Source organism: Prionailurus viverrinus, chromosome C1 (assembly GCF_022837055.1).
Source record: "Prionailurus viverrinus isolate Anna chromosome C1, UM_Priviv_1.0, whole genome shotgun sequence".
NCBI lineage: Eukaryota > Metazoa > Chordata > Mammalia > Carnivora > Felidae > Prionailurus > Prionailurus viverrinus.
In genome coordinates this window covers 34700208-34716383 of record NC_062568.1, presented here as the reverse complement: position 1 = coordinate 34716383, position 16176 = coordinate 34700208, and the positions used below count along the sequence as shown (strand labels likewise).

General features: G+C 40.3%; 1 protein-coding gene across 1 annotated transcript in view; it reads left to right on the top strand.

Moving 5' to 3' along the window:
* SLC39A10 (solute carrier family 39 member 10) overlaps positions 1-16176 on the top strand; it is a 145122-nt gene that overhangs the window by 25002 nt on the left and 103944 nt on the right. Inside the window, exon 2 of the mRNA XM_047870952.1 lies at positions 5988-6090. The gene's annotated coding sequence lies outside the window, so the exon portion shown is untranslated. The remainder of the gene's footprint in view (positions 1-5987; positions 6091-16176) is intronic.

Sequence of the window (16176 nt, the reverse complement as noted above, 5' to 3'; positions counted from 1 at the left end):
TTTGTCTTCACAAAAGTTTTGTTTCTTTGCATGAATCTTTCACTTATTTATTTTTTCATTATTTATTTGAGAGAGAGAGAGAGAGAGCACACAAGTTAGGAAGAAGGGTAGAGGGGGAGAGAGAATCTTAAGCAGACTCAATGCTCAGCACAGAGCCCAACTTGGGAGGTCATGATCTGAGCTGAAAACAAGAATCAGACACTCAACTAATTGATCCTCCCAGGTGCCTCTTTGTATGAATCTTTTAAAAGAGATGTCAGCGATGTTTGTGGCCCAGGAATAAAAATGGCAGTACTTGCAATCAAGATTATCAGTCTTTTTAGAATAGCCTCACCATACCCCCCCCCAAAAGTTATATTTCATGTTTATTTCTTTTCAAAATTCAGGCAAATCAACATTAGTTTGTGACTTTTAGAACACCCTGTGAAATTGCTATGGGTAAACTGCATGCCAGAAAACCAGGATGTCTGGATTAGGATTGTAACTGTTTTGTGACTGTGAAACCTATTAACGAGAGTTCTGATTTGTATAGTCTCCAAAAGTGATGAGAGCATTATATTTTCCTAAATTAATGCATCTAAGTCCACATAAAATTTGTGCACTATTAACGTCCATCTCTACTCTTGTCATTTCAGTTCTTTTTCTTCTTTTTCTGTAACTGCCTCCAAGGAAACCTTGATAGAAATCAAGTCTGGCCAGTTTTGTTAGTTCTTGCCTCAAGTATAAGTGCTATCTTTAAAATCAGAGTTCTGCTTGCTAGTCTCAAGTGTTGCTAATTAGGCCAAAACATGTCTTAGCCTGAGAATTTCTCTGCATAATTTTAAGTTTTAATATGTAAGAAAGCTAGCCAAAAGAATATTATATGTGGATTTTTGGGGGGTTAAACCTATTGAAACCAATTTAACACAATTCGCTATAAAAACTTCCCTCTACCCTCTGAAATATTTTAATTAGGTACAGCTTTGAGTATGCAAACATTAACTTGACATATTCTTGTCTTTAGCTCATGGTTTCCTACATTTTCCCTTTGACTATTTTTTTCTTACGTTACTCCCACAAAGGGATTCTTTGTGGCTTATTTTCAGAAAATCAGGAAGAATGATTCTGCTCTGGTAGGAAGGAGAATCATTCTGAATCCAACAAGAACTGCTTAGTTTTGAGAGCCTGAGAAGGTGGCCATTAGTCATGACTTTGGGGACCAGCACTGCCCCGTGGGAGCAGTTACTGGAAGAAGTGGCTTGTGTGAGGACTTAGGCAGTGGGGGCCTGAGCTGCTGTTCCCCTGTCTCTAGGGCCCCCAAAGCTTCACTCAGCTGGAAAGCCCTACTGCTTCCCCTGAAAAGTGGTACTAAATCACGGTGCAGCTCTACAGCGGTATGAGTCCTCTGTGTCACCTATACTTAGGGATTAAGCTGGGTTATTCCTGGATGGCAGCTTGAGTCCCTAGTGCCAGTCTGCTTTTGAAATAACCTTTCACTGACTTCTAAGTGTGCTTTTATTCTGAGGCTACATAGGGCCACTAGCTACTTCTGGCTGTGTTGAGTAGAAAAGGCACCCCTTCCTCGGAGGTAGGTAAATGCAGCCCTGTGCCAGGACACTCCGCTTGCCCAGCGTTTTTATGTAGGTACAACCTGCACAAGTCACCCGGCCACTACATCTGTGACCATGACCCTAGGATCACCTGGCAGGAAGTAGTCTGTCCTGAATGTCTCTTGAAATCCCCTCTGGGTTGTGACAGCTAGAACGACAGGGGAGTTAAAAGACAAATAAGGCTGGCAATTGTCACAAGTTGCTGCAGAGAAAGGCCATAAGGTGTGGACTGAAATCATTCTGCTGTTTCTTATCTTTTGTCTCCCTTCCTCACAGAGGGCTTTCCTTGTCAACCCATTGAGAGTGGAGTGCCATGTTTTTCTTCCAACAAGTGATAATCATTGTATTTGTGTGTTTATTTTGTTCATTACCTATCTTTTCAGCTATCTTTTCGAGGTGTTGGCCAATACACCCCTATCACATAGCTACTACTTGACACAGAGTTGGCACTTAATAAACACTTGAATGAAGAAATGTCTTTAGTAACCTCCGACAGTGGCAAGGATGAGAGATATGAAGGTGATCTCAAATAACAGGGAGACAGGGGGCCCCTGGGTAGCTCAGTCCGTTAAGCGTCCTATTCTTGATGTTGGCTCAGGTGGTGGTCTCATGGTTTGTGAGATCGAGCCCCATGTTAGGTGTGGATCCTGGTTGAGATTCTCTCTCTCTGCCCCTCCCCCTCCCCGTGCACACTCTCTCAAAATAAGTAAATAAACATTAAAGAATAAATAAAATAACAAGACAGGGTGGACAGCAGCCCTTGATCAGGAGATACCATTGATTTGATTTCCCTTACTGCAGGGACTTTCCTTGACTCTCCTCTTTTTACAGATAAGAGAGGCTGGGCAGTTGATGTTTCATTGTTTGTTTTTAGCTAACATTCACCGAGAAGGCCAGGCACTGTACTAAGGGTTTTGTTTACACACATTATGTCATCCGACCTGTACAACAATCGCTCTACGAAGTCCGTGTAATTATTATTCCATTTCAAATGTAAGGAAACTGAGATCGACATGGGGGATAATGGTAGGTAGTTCTATAGCTAACATAATAAATGACAACGTCAGGAGTTGAACTCATCTATCTGACCCCGACTATCCAACTCTTCAACGTTATTTTTTCCCACTTGTACTTTTTAAAAATGTATTTATTTTAGGTAGGCTCCACATCCAATGACAACGTGAGGCTTGAACTCATGACTGAGATCAAGGCTCTACCGACTGAGCCGGCCAGATGCCCCTTCCTTCCCACTCTTAAACATTATTAAACATGCCTTTATCTTGAACACAGCGAGGCAGGAGAAGGTGCAAAGTGCGAGCGCCTATCACAAACTCCCCTGGCCTTGGTCTCGTGGCCCAATCTACATTTGGTCTTCCCAGACAGTGGAGGATTTCCAATCCTGCCTGTGTCCTAACCTAGTAAATTACAGTCTTCGTATTCCATTATCTCATTTTGCTTCCTTGGTGCTTACTGTCCACACTGTGGGCAGAGAGCTGTCTACCTCATGGTTTCCACATCCCTAGCTAGATACAGACTGTTTCCCACTCTCAGCAAGGCAAAGCGAGGACGGGTCATTTGGCTCAGCAGCAAGCAACATTCAGTCTCTGGTGGGATTCTTTCCCCCAAAGTTTTAATGATGCCCTAAAATAGCAAGCTTTTGAACCTCGTTCAGTTCAGAGACTTCTATTATTGGTGTCCCAGAGCCCTGGCAGTTAGGGAATATCTGCAACTCACAGAAAAAAATCATAGGCAACTGCCCCTTGAACCTAGTATCAAGAGATGTTTAAAAAAAAAAAAAGTTTATTAAATTTTCTCATCCCAAATGATAAAAAAAAATTATGACCAATTTTATAGCTATGCTACATATTTACTCACTGAGTAGAACACTATGGTAACTATTTAAGGTAATATATGGCATTTCAATACATGCAAATTACATTATGAGTCAGAATTCTTCATTTAAACACACGTGTTCAAGGCCTTGGTGAAAGGAAAGAAATAAAGATGCCTAAGTTGACTCCAAGAGGTTAAAAATCTAATTATAATTATTTATAACCAGATGCCGATAAATGGGTTATTTTGGTCTTTTAAAAATCCGCATATCCCTTTAGAAACTGATCCGACACTCTAGCCTCCTACCAACAGGACACGCACGTGGTTTCGTTTCTTGGCCTCAGCTGCTGCTACTTTGGTAGATCACACCTTGCATATGCAAGAACAGAGTAGGATACGAGGACCACCGCAGTTACTAGTTCCCCCCCTCTTTCCCTCCCCTCACCCAGCCCAGTTTTTTTTTTTTATAATTTTTTTTTCAACGTTTATTTATTTTTGGGGGGACAGAGAGAGACAGAGCATGAATGGGGTAGGGGCAGAGAGAGAGGGAGACACAGAATCGGAAACAGGCTCCAGGCTCTGGGCCATCAGCCCAGAGCCCGACGCGGGGCTCGAACTCACGGACCGCGAGATCGTGACCTGGCTGAAGTCGGACGCTTAACCGACTGCGCCACCCAGGCGCCCCTCACCCAGCCCAGTTTTGCGGATGAAAAAAATTGAGGCAAGTCCATCTGTGGCTTTTCCAGATCTAAATGTGGGGTAACACAGAGACATATAATCCAGTGATTGAGCAAATATTTTCTGATCCCGTACACGGCACAGATATGGCTGAAGATAAGCTCAAGTTTAAGACGCATTTTATTTTGTGAACTTGTGAAAGTCGCACAAAATATATTAACATATATTAATTACCCTTGATTATTATCCATGCTAGGCAGAAAGTATTTAAAATCACAAAAACATTTCTGCCTGCGTCTTGAGGCTTATACCAGCAAACATTAAGAATCGTTCATCATGAGCTCTTTCAGGAAAGAAAAAAAGCATTAAAATGTTTTATGCTGCAATTGAAAGTCCACCATGTTACTTTTCTTTATGTTTTTTTTTTCTTTTTTTTTTTTTTGGTCACCACTATACCTTAATAGCATGCAGTAAAGATAAAGGTGTCAATTGAGATAAATTTTTACTACATGCTAGAAAAGGGGAGCCTGAGTAAGTCCAAGCAATTTATTTCAATCCAGCAAACATTCTTCAAAAGCTTAGGACCAGTCTAGGTGCTACAGGCAGAGAGCACAAAAAGAAGCAGAATCCTAATGGGGAAATGAGACAATACAGAAATAGTGCTATTATAGAGAAGGGCAATTATTAAATGAGGAGATTTGCAGCTAGGGGAAGGAGAATGGAAATATTTGAGAAGTTGGTGATAAGAGAGGCGTAGATGTATGATATGATTTCAATTAAGAATTACTCCAGGGTCCCTTGGTGGCTCAAGTCGGTTGAGCGTTTGACTTTGGCTCAGGCCATGATCTTACGGTTCCTGTGTTCAAGCCCCGCGACAGGCTCTGTGCTGACAGCTTGGATCCTGCTTCGGATTTTATGTCTCTTTCTCTCTCTCTCTCTCATTCCCCCACTTGTGCTCTGTCTCTCTTTCTCTCAAAAATAAATAAAGCATTTTAAAAAATTGAGAAAAAAAAAAGAATTACTCCAAAAAAAAAAAAAAAGAAAAAAAAATCACTCCAGACCATGACCTCCTCGAAGGTGACACATACAGTTGGATCTAGCCTCGCTGGTTTCTGTTTGGCCATTACTTCTCCCCCACTTTCTCTTTCATCACCCTTCCCATGCCCAGAGAAGAAAGAAATGGAAGGGCGAATACTTTTCTTTCTCTTCAAATGTAAACTGTATTGTTCCATCTAGGGACAATAAGATAGAGACATATACTTTGCTAGGATGAGGCAGAACGTAACTGTGAAAAAATACAAACCTTTCCAGATTTTAAAGGGATAACTCATGGGAATGAAAACATTAGAAGGGGAAAAGACAGGATGTGTGTGTTGCCAGTTTACCACAGTCGTGGTGTTATGATAGGATCTGTCCAAAAGACCTTGTTTTATTTATTTAATCGAGTAATCACACTCTCTCTGACACTTTTGGATGGCAAGAGCAAAAATAAAGGTATCCATGAAGTCAGACCTGCAGTTGCCAGGAAGTAGTAAAGAATGCCAGTTGAATCTCTGCTACCTGTGTAAGTCCTAAGGGAAAGATGAGCTCATGGAAGCATATATAGATCATCACAAGGCAGAATTAAAATACATTAAGTATGGCAGTCGGATATAAACCCCTGAGGGTTATGCAACATAAAAAGAATAGTTGAAGTACAACCTAAAGCTTTAAAAGGGGGAAACCTAAGATCCTCACTGGCTGGGGAAAACAGTTACTGCACACTCATCAAGGGAAAGACCTTATATAAAGCTTGAGATTTGAAACCCCTAGCACTCCAACTGATCTAAGTGAATGTAAATTTAGGAGGAGGGACTTGTTTTATTTTTGCATTTGTGGTCTCCACAGCCTCTGGACGGACCTGACAGGCTTCTAGAATTTATCTGAATTGGATTGAGCTGAAATAAAGAGGGAAGGATCCCAAATCATCTACTGAAATCTTCTTTAAAGGGTAAGTTTCATTTATTTACCATTTTAAAAAAATGGTATAGCTACTTAGCAAAGTATATGCTCTTGGCTAGACAGACATTTACTTTAATATTTCATTTTTGGGTAACAGTGTCTTCAGTAGTACTGGGATCAGTACATGAGTGACAGATATGCTCCCCTCACCACCCCCCTCCCCAACCAGGAAGCTTCACATTCTGGGAGTGTGCCATGCCATAAACCTTTGGTGTATTCATGAATTGACATCACCAGGGAACTTAATGGGGACTAAAAGTAAAAACTAAAGACTTTAAAATAGAATAAAGCAGATACCAGTCAAAAGGAAGAAATGTATAAATTCATACAAAGGAATAAAAAACGTGAATTAAAATCAAAAGAATGTTGACATTACGGAAAGCATTAAAAATGGAGAAGCAGGTATAGGAGGGAGATTTACTTGCAAAGACATTACTTTAAGGACATAATGTGGGCAAGGGATTTTATGCAGGAATGCATTAGAGATTGCTGTCAAAAATAACCCAAAATGATTGAAAAGAGGTATTTGGCTAAAAAAAAAATGAGCCAATGTAGACATTCCTTTTGGCAGACAATGGCTCTCAAAAATATACGGAGAGCCACAAAAATAAACAGTAAACATTTTGGAACAATGAAGAAAACATTTATAGTGCATAGGTATATATAATTAAAATTTCAGGAATGTCCATTAACTGTAATAAGTAACACGAACAAAATAAGGGAGACAAATCTAGAAAGAAAAAAATAACTGTGGTTTGTTTTTTTTCCCTTATAATCTCGGAAACGGACCTAACCAGACATGTTGAGAGTTAGTAGAGACTAAATGATTACTTATGGGTGTGTTTAGGCTCACAGGGAAACTCATCCTAGAGAATTCTGTAGCAGAAACACAACAGCCACAAACTGGAAAACCTGAGTAACTCTACCTGGAAGCCAAATAAGCCTCCATATTGAAAGAAGTCCTTTTATTCTATGAAAGAAAAAACAAAACAAAACAAAACAAAACAAGACTTTAAACATTCGGCAAACTTAGTTACTCATAAAAAGTAAATAACGCAGCACACCAAAGATATGGTACAGTTCTTTCAGAAACAAATTATGACTTAATTTAAAAGGCAATATACTAATTTCAGGCTACCATTTCAGAAAAAAATAAGGAATTGAGAATTAAAAGTCTTGCTGTGTGCTTTCTTTCCACATAGAGAAACTAAAATGAAATGGAGGGAGAGAAGTCCTGTAAAGAAAAAGTATTCAGTCAGCTTTCGGATGCTTTGGTATAAAGAACTGATCATGGGAGTGTAATTCTATTAACAGCTGGGTTTCAGTCTGCTCCAGTAGGTTCCATCTTGTATTAGGGGGAGAGCTTGTATTTGTATGTTCTTTCCTTTCAGTGATTCCACGTTTAGGGTCAGTTATACCATGAAAGGTTTTATACTTGCTTGCTAATCCTGGAATAACAGAAATATTAGCCAGTGTGCCTTTAGAGCTTAAAAGATCTGTAAATGTGGGGCACCTGGGTGGCTCCGTAGGTTAAGCATCTGACTCTCGGGTTTTGGCTCAGGCCATGATCTCACAGGTTTGTGGGATTGAGCTCCATGTTGGGCTCTGCACTGACAGCACAGAGCCTGCTTGGGATTCTCTCTCTCCTCCTCCCTCTGCCTCTCCCATGCTTGCTCTTTAACTCTCTTTCAAAATAAATAAATACTAAAAAAAAAATCTGGAAATGTAGTTCAGTACCCAAGTTTGGTTTTTTTTTTTAATGTTTATTTATTTATTTTTGAGAAAGATAGCACAAGCAGGGAGGGGCCAAGAGAGAGGGAGAGAGAATCCCAAGTAGGCTCTGTGCTCTTAGAACAGAGCCCCATACGAGGCTCACAGTCACGAACCACGAGATCATGACCTGAGCTGAAATCGAGGGACAGATAGATGCTCAACCAACTGAGCCACCCAGGGGCCCTAGTACCCACATTTTTAACTTGTTTGGTTATGTTATATTTGGCATTTAAACTATCCTTTTTATTGACCTCACATTTTATTTAGATGAGTAAATTTTATTTTTTCTGCAGGTATGTGAATCTATTAATGTAATGTAGATACTTACGCATGCTTTGAAAAAGTATGTAGTGTATATGTAATTGTTTTAAGAAAAAAAATGTTTTTCTCCTGTGCACCTATTTGGAAGTATGCACCTAACACATTGAGGTACCGTTCTAAGCCACACAAAAAGATAAGTAACCAGCCTTTGCTCTCAAGGAGATTACTGTCTACTTTAGTAGATTTAATTTACCAAATCTGTTTTTTTCATAAGATGAAAGAATATTTAAGCTCTGCATATGTTGAGTAAGCACCTTGCCTAAGCAGTGGTGACATAAAATGACTTTGGAGTTAGATGGATCTGGGCTTTTACCCCGGCACACTTAGTATTTCTGATCCTTTAAGTCTGAGAGTTTACTTTTTTTTTTTAAGTTTATTTATTTTGAGAGAGAGAGAGAGAAAGAGAAGGCATGAACAGAGAGGGTCAAAGAGAGAGGGAGGGAGAGGGAATCCCGATGCGGGGCTCAAACCCACAAACTTCAAGATCATGACCTGAGCCCAAGTTGGATGCTTAGCCGACTGAGCCACTCAGGGGCCCCGAGAATTCACTTTTAAAACAGGAATACTAATTTTTAGCTTACAAGCTTACAGAGGTTTCATGGGGTAAACATCATAATGCATATAAAGCGCCTATCAGAGGAGGTGGATGGGGGGATGGGAATAAATAAATAAATAAATAAATAAATAAATAAAATGCCTATCACAGAGATTAGCCCTAAATTTTTAGCCTCCCCCCACCCCACATATATTATTTAAATGAAGAGTTCAGCTTCAGCATTTCTATAATTGTCTCCATTAATTTTTATCTAGTGTTATTTTAAAATAATTTAAATTTAAAATAATTTCATAAATGCAGCCAGATTCTAATTGGCAGTACTTTGGGTGGCGAATGAGGCAGCAATTGAGCTGTTAAAAATTCAAGAGACAATATAGGAATGCCGGAACATGAAGGTCAAGAGCCAGGCCCCAATCCTTCCACACATTCATTACCAGTCACAGCCTCTGCCGTTAGAAATCTGCCAGGGCTGAGAGGTGTCCAGGGGAAGGAGAACAGGAAAAATGGATTCACAGTGTTTCTAAAAGGCCCGGAGAAAAGAAAAACAGCTAAGGAGATAGGGATTTGTTTTGCCAGGATTCTATAAAAAAGAGCACATAAATTACACCAAGAGACTGTGACTAGAAATAAATATTGGTATATCTCAGCCCTCTGCTCCCAATCTTTGGAATCCTTTTTGTGGTTTTCCGCAGAGAGAACAAAAGGCACGTCCTCTCACCAGCACACCTTCCATCCCTGGACAGCACTTATGCCTCAGCCCTCCCTCCTTCCCCATGCTGTTGAACCAACCATGTGGAACAAGCGATAAAGTAAACTTGAGACCCAACTTTAATTCTCTACCTGAAAGCCAGTCAACTCTGCTCACCTGATCACTCCTTGCAACCGTGTCCCTCAAAAATAATCAGGGCATATCCTACAAAGAAGGGGAAAACGGAAGGGTCTTCCTAATCAAGAAACTCTAAAACTTAACTGAAGTCCCCAAACCCTACAAGTTATTTGGAGAGTCTTCCTCATTCTTTAATTCCCCTGCTGTCTCCACATTCCACGCCTAATGAGAGAGGGAAGGTTGAAAGAAAAGCAGTTTGGAGCACTTGGGTGGCTCAGTCAGTTAAGTGCCCAACTTCAGCACAGGTTGCGATCTCACAGTTGGTGAGTTCAAGCCCCCCATCGGACTCTGCACTGGTAGTGAGCAGCCTGCTTGGGATTCTCACTTTCTCTCCCTCTCTCTCTGCCCCTCCCCGACTTGTGCATGTGCTCTCCCTCTCCCTCTCTCAAAACAAATAAACTTAAAAAGAAGAAACGCAGTTTGCTCATTTTTCCATCTTAATTTTCATACTGTCTCTTTTTGTTGTTGTTGTTTATTTATTTAAGTAATTTCTACACCCAACTTGGGGCTCGAACTCACGACCCCAAGATCAAGTGCCATATGTTCCCCCAACTGAGCCAGCCAGGCACCCCTGTTGTTTGTGGTTTTGTTGTGTAGTATTCTATTGTGTGACTATAACACAATTTATTCTTCCCCAGCGATGAATAATTGTTTTCATTATTTGGCTGTTTAAGTAAATCTGCCTTGAAATCTCACTATGCATTTTTTTTAAGATATTATTTTTAAGTAATCTCTCCACCCAACATGAGGCTTGAATTTATAACCCCGAACTGAGTCGCATGCTCTACAGACAGCCAGCCAGGCGCCCTTCCCACTGTGCATTCTTCATTTCTTCCAGGCACCTCCTGTGGAAATGTGGTGAATAGAATTGTGGAGAGGGTCTCCCCACATCCAGTTAGTCTTGCCTCATGTTAGTTCTTTAGCTTACTTGGGCACCAGAATTCAAAGGAAGATAAAAATCCTTTGTTGCCCAAATTTGAGAGAGAGAGAGGGAGAGACAGAGACAGACAGAAAGGGAGGGAGGGAGGGAGGGAGGTGGGAGGATAGAAGGAGGGAAGGGAGACAAGGGAAGAAGGGAGGAAATGTATAGGCATGATCTTTAACTCATAATTCTCATTTTATAGAGGTATCTGATCATCTTAATTTCTAAGAGCTAAATAAGTAATGCTTACATGATACATGATTCTTTACTTCACTCTTGGAAATACTCCATGTCCTCTGGAAATATTTAAAGAGCTTTGTCATATCCCTTTAAGAAGTGATAAAATCTGGGGCGGCTGGGTGACTCAGTCGGTTGAGCATCTGACTTCAGCTTAGGTCATGATCTCACGATTCGATTCGTGGGTTCGAATCCCACATCAGGCTCTGTGCTGACAGCTCAGAGCCTGGAGCCTGCTTCGGATTCTGTGTCTCCCTCTCTCTCTGCCCTCCACCACTCGTGCTATGTCTCTTAAAAATGAATACATGTTAAAAAAAAATTTTTTTTTTTAAAAAGGAAGTGATAAAATCACAGTGTCAAATGCAAGCTTCAGGGCCAACTTCACTAGGAAGTTTAGTTGACTGAGTATTTTTCCTAAAATTTTTTTTTTTAACTTTATGAAGAATCCGAACTCTTGAACAAATCCCAGGGAGGCTGAGGCAAGCAATGAAATGCGTTTTTAAATATACCGTTTTGAGCATTGTTGCCAGCAGTCTTCATTGCTGACTCTTATCCTTGATGCCTTATTCCACTTCCCCTAGATGTTTCCACTTTCGCTGTTACTTAATTTGCTTCCTCAAATGTGGAAAGTCATGAGACACTGAAGTTTGTTCCTTTAAGCCTCAGAATCTACATTAATAAATTATCTAGACAATTTCCTAACCTATCCCTGTTTTAAAATTTTGATATACAGATCATCTAAGAAACTGGTCAATTAAAGTAATCAGTCCATGGTAATTAGCAAATTATTTGCTCCACAGTTTATTATAGAGATTTTAATTTCTATTGTTAAGACTAAAAGTTTTTTAGAGATGCCTGGCTGGTTCAGTTGGTGGAGCGTGTGACTCTTAATCTCAAAGTCATGAGTTTGAGCCCCACGTTAGGTGTAGAGATTACTTAAAAATAAAAAAAAAATAAAAAATTGTAATATTTATTTTTGAGCGAGACAGAGGGTCTGAAGCACGCTCTGCACTGACTGACCCTGATGTGGGACTCACACTCATAAACCACCAGATCATGACCTGAGCCGAAGTTGGATGCTTAACTGACTGAGCCACCCAGGCACCCAAAATACAAAAAAAAATTTTTTAAGTAAAATCTTAAAAAAAAAGAATAATTTTCTTTTATTGTATGTTTGTTGTTCATTTGGGGAATGTTGACTTATTTTTAATTGTGTTCTTGTTTAGTCATGGGGAAATATACACATTCTTTATAACATCATCGATTAATATTTGAAATCAGGTTATAATCATTTTCTTTTTTAAAAAGAAAATTTTATTTATTTATTTATGAGAGAGAGAGAGAGAGAGAGAGAGAGAGAGAGAGAGGTGGATAGAGAATCCTATCCAGGCTCCACTCAGCACAGAGCCTGACGTGGGGCTTGAACCCATTAACCGTGAGACCATGACCCGAGCTGAAATCAGGAGTTGAACGCTTAACTGACTGAGCCACCCAGGCATCCCTATAATCATTTTCAATTAAGTTTATGCCAAATGAAGTTTGAGAGGCTTCATGATAAATCTCATCTCATAGACCCTCATAAGAGTAACCACTTGGTGTTTATTGTACAATAAATTGCAAATGACATTAAAATAGTGACACATAGCTATGCAAACATGGCAAGCCAAGTTCTGGACATGAACCCTTTAACCAAAAAGAGTTAATGTAAGAAAAAAATGCAAATGACTTCTCAATTTCCTCTTTTTAGCAATTATAGGTAGAAGTTTAAGGTATGGTTAGAATTTGCCTGTGACTCTTTTTTTCCTCCTGGAGCATTTAGGGCTAGGATGAGTGAAGCTTCTATGATGAGTGTTTTACCTCACCGCTCATGGGTTGGAAGTAGTTTTATTTAAAGACAGGATGGAAAGTATAGGGGCCAAAGCTGAGAGAGAAAAGATAAATATTTGTATTGAAGGGCAGTGGCCACAGAAATGCATTAGATAATAAGTATACAAAAGGCTTGGCATTTATTACATTGCTTGGAAGGATATTTTGGAGTCTCCTGAGATTTCTTGAAAACCACATTAGCGTCCATCTGGGAAAGAGTTCTCTGCCCTAACCCACATTCCCAGGCCAACTTTCAGGCTTTCCTTAAAAGGTGCTTTGTATTAAGCTGTCAGGAAATAGCCCTTTGTTAGCCCTTTGGTTCTGGGCTCAAAAAAGGCTGAAGTGATAAATTGTGATTCTATTTTTTTAAAAAAAACCACTCTAGCTAGAGATGGTTTTGAATTCCTATGATAGTGTTTAATTTGTTCGAGATTCTTATTCAGCATTTACAATTGGCTCAATGTTAGGGAGAAGGAGAAACCTGTTGATACAGCTCCTTTAAGTGCTGCGGGTTTCAAAACAACTGTAGATAGCACACATTCCTGGGGTGAGCCAGAGGGTGAGCCGAAAGCCTTCCCCATTCATTCAAAGAAGGAGAAAGGGACTGAACTTACCTCCCAGCAGGTGAAGTTAAGCATGTCCTGTAAGTGGATTGATTTGTTATATAAATCAAAGTTCTGTTTGAAGGGACCATAAACAATACTTTGTCACCTGGTACCTTCTGTTTCTCCACCCCACCCTCAAAGCCCCCCAGAGCTCATTGCTGGGGAAATGTTCCCTTCTTGTTGAGAGATGTCTTTCTTCCTCTTTGATGATTGTTATTTTTTTTCCTCTTTCTTTTTAGCTCAAAAGGAGATTTTTTTTCCTTTTTGTCACGTCTGTGTCTTTTCTCATACATTACATTGTTTCTCTTTTGCTTTGTTACCAGGCTTGTTTACATGTTAAAAACAAATGTGAGCTTCGTATCAAAACAAAATAAATGCATGCTCTCTAGAATTATAAAGGAATAGTACAGCTGTCCTCAGTGATTATGTTCTTTGAGCATCTAAAATTTTGAAAGTGCTTAGAAATTTCTTTTTAACAAAAGCTATCAAAAAACTCCTTACAGAAACCCATTTTGCGAAGTTTTTGAGTGTTGCTTTTGTGGATGGTTTACAGAAATGCCTAGTGTGTTTCAGAAGTACCTGTGCATGTGTCAGTGCAGTGAAAGCTCAACAATTTAAAACGTTAGACTGATTTTTTTATTTGCAGTTAATTTTGTACATTTATCCAGCGAAGTGCTTTTTTTAATAATATTTTTGCAGAGACAGATAAAAAGCATTACTCAGTGCAACAACTTAACTTGAAAAGGAATAACAGATAAGGGTTGTGGGAGCCCGAGAAAATGGTTGCTGATACTTTGAAAGCTATGCAAGCTATGCCCTAGGATTGCCATTTCAAATTGTAGAACTGTTGTCAAACTCTTTAGCAATGTAGAGAGACCTTCTAGGGTGTATCTTCACCTGCTGTGAACTTCCCTTTCTCCTTTGTTCTGCCCCTGATCTCTGATCTCCCATCTCAGGGTCCTTCGTATTCAAGGACACTGCTGCTGAACTGCTGGCAGTCTCTGGCTGGAACCATGGACTGCTCTGACTCATCCACACTTTGATCCTGTGAGATCATTTATTCTAGGAGTAATGACATTCATTTTCCAGGAGGCTGGCGGTCTAGGCTATCACAGAAGGGATGAAGGTAAAGGACCCAAAATAGCATTGGTACACGAGCAGGAGCTCGATAACTATTTGTTGGATGAAAGTCTTCAACTGTTTCCTTCATGCCAATGGTATCTGCAACCGACCATGAGGGAGCCAGCTTGCTTTTCTGTTAGTATTGCAGTTATAATTCTGACTTTTAAAATACCAAGGGACTTGACATTGCCAAATTTAAGTAAGTAAGCTTGGCCTAATTTACTTAAATAATCATCCCAAGCCCTCCAACGCCTTGTAGCTTTATTTCCAATATACCCTTTAAATTTTTTCTTACAGGAGTTGGGAAGGAGGATGGCCGAGCTGGTGGTGCTCCAGGCCCTCTATACCCCCAAATAAGAGCATTGTTACGTGTTGAACTTGGCCACGTGATATTGTTGTCACAGATGCTTTAGCTGCTCAAGAAACATTTTTAAAATAAATACCAAAAATCCACATTAAAAACACTTCTGGGGGCGCCTGGGTGGCGCAGTCGGTTAAGCGTCCGACTTCAGCCAGGTCATGATCTCGCAGTCCGTGAGTTCGAGCCCCGCGTCAGGCTCTGGGCTGATGGCTCAGAGCCTGGAGCCTGTTTCCGATTCTGTGTCTCCCTCTCTCTCTGCCCCTCCCCCGTTCATGCTCTGTCTCTCTCTGTCCCAAAAATAAAAATAAAAACGTTGAAAAAAAAATTAAAAAAAAACAAAAAAACAAAAAACACTTCTGGTTAAAACAGCCTGAGCTTCAGACAAACTCCACTGATTTCACTATTCCATCTCTAGCAAACCGGGAGGCCCCAGGCATTTGTGGCTTTTTAAATTAAAGTGTAGTTGACACATAATATCACATTGTTTTCCGGTGCACAACATATCGGCCATGTCTTCTGATGGCTTCTACCTGTTATCAGTTATTTGTCCTTGCCTGTGGTATACACGAGAAACGAGACACTAGGGTGTCTGCATTCTCTCTGCTACTACCCAATGAGTGACCACTCCTTTGGAAGAGAACAAAGCTCTCTAGAGCAGGACTTCCCCAAATTTATAGTGTATATGACAATCACTGGAGAGGTTGTCACAATGCAGTTCTGATTCTGTAAGTCCTGGGTGGGACCTAGTAATCTGCATTTTTAGCAAGTCACAGGTGATGCAAATGCCACTGGTCTACATTTGTATCACCTAGGCAGTTTTTTTTAAGCTGCAAATCCTTGGGGGGCGCCTGGGTGGCTCAGTCGGTTAAGCATCCGACTTGGGCCCAGGTCATGATCTCGCAGTCTGTGAGTTCGAGCCCCGCATCGGGCTCTGTGCTGACAGCTCAGAACCTGGAGCCTGCTTCGGATTCTGTGTCTCCCTCTCTCTCTGCCTCTCCCCCGCTCACACTCTGTCTCTCTCTCTCTGTCTCTCAAAAAATAAATAAATGTTAAAAAACATTTGAAAAAAAAAACCCTGCAAATCCTTGGGTTTCACCTCTATATCATCCTCCTACACTCTTCCCCAACCCCATTCCAGGTTTCTCATCGAATTGGCCTTGAGTTTTGGCCTAAGCATGGAGACTTTTTTAAGCTCCCAAGTGATGCTCATACTCAGCCAAGTTTAAGAAACTCCAGATCTGGTTTTTCATCAGTTTCTACTTGGAAATCCATTTATTTACATGTATCAACTGTCTGGTCCTGGTCCCTGTAGGCATTTGTTTTCCTTCCTTCCATCCTCCCTCTTCCTTTCTTTCTTTCTTTCTTTCTTTCTTTCTTTCTTTCTTTCTTCCTTTTTTCTAAAGTTTACTTATTTTGAGAGAGAGAG